The sequence below is a fragment of the Triticum aestivum genome, chromosome 3A (assembly GCF_018294505.1).
Source record: "Triticum aestivum cultivar Chinese Spring chromosome 3A, IWGSC CS RefSeq v2.1, whole genome shotgun sequence".
Classification (NCBI taxonomy): domain Eukaryota; kingdom Viridiplantae; phylum Streptophyta; class Magnoliopsida; order Poales; family Poaceae; genus Triticum; species Triticum aestivum.
Window position 1 is genome coordinate 419,993,880 of NC_057800.1, and position 4,248 is coordinate 419,998,127.

Sequence of the window (4,248 nt, forward strand, 5' to 3'; positions counted from 1 at the left end):
GGTTGATCGCGCCACCCTTGGCACGGGCCACGGTCTTCCCAGCGTCCTGCGTTCCTTCCTCCTCCTCGGCCATAGCCCCGGTCACTGCGGTCAGGGTGACGGCCAAGCCTTCCTTCTCGCACGGCTCGGAGCTCTTGACATTCATTGGTGTTGTGGGTGTGGAGGTCGTGGTACACACAGTACCGGTTGCCCTTGGAAGGTTCGGGCTGATCTCTGCCCCGCTTGGTGTCTGGTTCTGCCGCGAGCACGGCAGCCCCCTTGCGCTTCACATCCTTGGCCTTGGGATTCTTCTCTTCTGGGTCTGCGGCAGGCAGCTCGAGGAGGGAGAGGCGCCCTTCCTCGACCCTGGCGCACTTGGTTGCCAGGTTGAACAGCTCCAAGGAAGTTCACAGGTCTTCATGCATCGCCAGCTCCTCCTTCATCTTGACGTCGCGCATGCCGTCGGAGAAGGCCGAGATGATGGCCTCCTCAGTCACCTTGGGAATCTTGAGGCGCGCGTTGTTGAAGCGCTGGATGTACTTCTGCAGGGTCTCCCCGAGCTGCTGCTTGATGCGGCGCATGTCGCTCACGGCGGGTAGCCGGTCGCGAGTGCCTTGGAACTTGGCGATGAAGCGGGTGCGCATCTCGTCCCAGGAGGAGATTGTGCCTGGAGCCAGGTTCAAGAGCCAGGTGCGGGCCCCGTCCTTGAGTGCCATGGGGAACCAGTTCACCATGACCTTCTTGTCTCCATTGGCAGCTTCGATGCCCAGCTCGTAGAGCTGGAGACACTCTGCAGGGTCATCCGTGCCGTCGTAGCGAGGAGGCAAGTCTGGCTTGAACTTGCCGGGCCACGGGACGCTCCGTAGCTCGGCGGTGAAGGCGCGGCAGCCTGCTGTGGCCACGGGAGGCCTTGGGTGATGGGGAGCTTGGTCTTGCATGTCCCCATGCGCTGCAGCTGGGAGCAGCGCGGGGTCTTGACGCGCGGGAGCAGGAGCAGCGAGCGCCTGGGTAGCTTCTTGCGGGCGAGGGACTTCTTGACAGCTCTGCTCTTGCTGCGCTGGCGCCTGATGGAGCGGGTTCTGCCCAGGGGCCACGCGCCTTGGATCCATGGCGCCTTCCTGAGGAGGAGGCGGACGGGGCGTCGCCGGAGCTTCATTGCCCGCGCAGGGCGGGGTGCGGTGCAGCAGAACGGACGGCGCAGGAGAGCCCCCTGCGGCGTGGACGAGCTCGGCGATGCGGTCGAGCCATTATTCGTAGATGTCGTCCACGGGACGGTAGCGCAGGAGCTCGTTCGCCGCGATTAGTGCAGCCCGAGCCTCCATGGGCGCGCGGAGCGCGCGGGACGAAGAACCAGCTGGGGTGAGCGAGGGAGTTGCGGTGCGGCCGTCCTGCCGCACGGACGGATGCTGGGACGATGCTTGCCGCTCGTCCCCCGCCGGGCCGGTGGCGGCGTTGACGGCAGGTGACGGGGAACGGCGAGGACGCCCGCCGACAGGGGCCGTCTGGGCGACGCGGGAAGCGAGTGCGGCCCGGCGCTCGACGCGGGCCTGACGAGCATCAGACATGGGCGTGATGGTCGGAGGAGAACGGGGTGGTGGAAGACGAATCCTGGCGCACCCCTACCTGGCGCGCCAAATGTCGGATTTCGGGTTCCGGCAGACCCTTGAGGTTCGAACACTGGGGTGCGCGCGGAGATTTCGCCTCCTACCTACCTGCATCCCCCTCCCCCGCCTTGCTAGGATCTAAACTATGGAAAGGACAACACAAGAGACACAGGGTTTATACTGGTTCGGGCCACCATTGTGGTGTAATACCCTACTCAAGTGTGTGGTGTGGTGGATTGCCTCTTGGGCTGATGATGATGAACAATACAAGGAAGAACAGCCTCGCGAGGGTCTGCTCTTGGCTGTGGTGATGAACTGCTAGGAGGAGCTCAGTCACCTTTCTCTCTCTCTCTCTCTCTCTCTCTCTCTCTCTCTTCCTGATCTTCTCTATCCTTCCAAACCCTCGGCCCCCTCTTGCTCTGTGGGTGGCTGGTCCTATTTATAGAGGCACTGGTCCTCTTCCCAAATATCAAGCGGGAAGGGAGCCAACAATGGCGGGCTAATTTGAAAGGGGACAACCAGTACTAGCTATCCTGACAAAAGTAGTCTTCGCCTGCGAAAAGCTCTGGTGATGACGTTGTCTTGGGCTCCATGGTGACCTCCATCTCGTAGTCCTCCTGGTCTTGGTCTCGTTGCACCGAAATGGCAACCTTTGCCTGATGCCTCGGTACTCCGCGGCTGCGCTTGCCCCCTTTGCACCAAAGAGGAAAGGAGGACACTGCTCGGGCTGGCACCCGCCTGGCGCCCTTGGTCGTCACGGCTTGCGTCATGGGCACCTCGTGAGATACCCCGCCTTGGCCTCTCCGCCTCCTCGTGAGCCAGCCTGACGAGGCCGTGCCTGAGGAAGCTCCGTGTCGTCCGCCCCGCGAGGCTTGGCCCCTCGCGAGGGTCTTGGGTTTGTGTTGGTGAAGATGGGCCGTGCTAGGCCCCCCCTTTGAGCCATGCCGCAGGCCGCAGGCAGGCAAGTCTGGGGACCCCCGTTCCCAGAACGCCGACAAATCTTTGCGGAAAAGGGTGTGTATTGCTGAGCCGCTCCGGACGAAAGCCAGGCAAGGGATTCTCACCAGCAGGGGAGGTGTCTTTGCAATAGAACCATGTCTGATTCCACTCTTTGGGGTGGCTGTGCAGTTTGGCGTGAGGGTATGTGACCTCTTTCCTTTTCTGAATCGCCACTCCACCCAACTCCGTATTGGAGCCGTCAGTAAACTCAGTACGGCGGTTTAGATGGAAAAGGTCTCTGAACAATTCCACTGTGGGCTCCTCTTGAAAGAACGCCTCATAGAGCACTTGGAAGTGACACAGTAACAGAATTGGGGCCAGTGTCTTGTGGATGGAGATGGAAATCGGCCAAAACATCCCGGTAAAATTTAGAACCGGGCGGCTTAAATCCCCGAGCTAAGTGATCTACGAAAACAACAACCTCTCCTTCTTGAGGAGTGGGAGGGCATTCTTTGCCAGGAGCCCTCCAATGGATGGTATCTTTGCTGCCTAAAGCGCCGATCAGGACTAGATCGTCCAGCTGAGCCTCTGTGACGCGAGAAGGAACCCAATTGCACTCATATACTTGCTTGGCCATGATGGAATCTACAAGGTAGAAGATCCCGGTTCAAAAATGCATTTGATCAAGGTACATTGGTATGTGCAATGTTAAACCGGAGACATATCTATCTGAACCGGAGTTTTATGAAGCAACAACATCTGGCGGTTCAACAAGGGGACTAATGGTATATACCGGTTTGGCAATTTTTTTCTACAAGGTTAAACCGCCTGGTTTAAACATTGAAGCAGATGAGTAAGTTTATAGGAACAGATTTCGTAAGATTTCTCTACAGCGATGGATCTAAAGCAAGTTCAGAAAAAAGATAAATATTCAGAGGTCCAAAAGGAGCAGTACCAAATCAATGAGCAAGACGTACATACAGATCTACGGTTTTGAGATTTGTAAGTGAAGGCGAAGGGTAAACAGCTACCATTGCACAGAATAAAGATTTGCGGAGCCATCTAAAGATCTATCGTATGAGCAAGAGGCAGACGATGAACACTGAAGAACTGTGAAACCCTAGGTCAGATCCGCGGGGGAAAGGATAGAAGATTTACCGGAGCTGAGGAAGACGCGGAAGGTTGCCGCGATGCTCTGGTGCGATCAGGTTGATGCAGCGGCCAAGGTTGAGGCAGAGGTCGACGGCGGCGGCGGAGCTCCGAGGCTGGCGACGTGAGGAAGACGAAGAAGAAAGGCACGAAGGGGAGAAAAGAAATGACCCTTCGGTCCTATTTATAAGGCGAAAGGACATGTGTCAGGCGCGACAATCAAGGGCCACGAAACAGAGCTGTCGCCTCGATTTCCGCAGATCTATTAAACAAAGAAGCATAATGGATAGCTTCGTTATGACAGGTGATGTCACTCCGGTTTACAGCAATCAGAGAAGATGACATCATGGCCGTTTACCAATTTATGAGAAGATGTTGAAGATGAAGCTTTTGTTAAAGGATTGACATGAACCCGTTCAAATCAATCTGGGGCCTAATGTTGGGGATATTACTGCTGGGCGTAAACCGGCCTATCTGGGCCGGGTCAACTTCATCAGTAGTTCAAGAGTGATAAAGCCCAAGAAGGCAGATGAGGGCCTAAGGCCCGTAGCTGGTTCAAGACTTGTAGTTATAAACC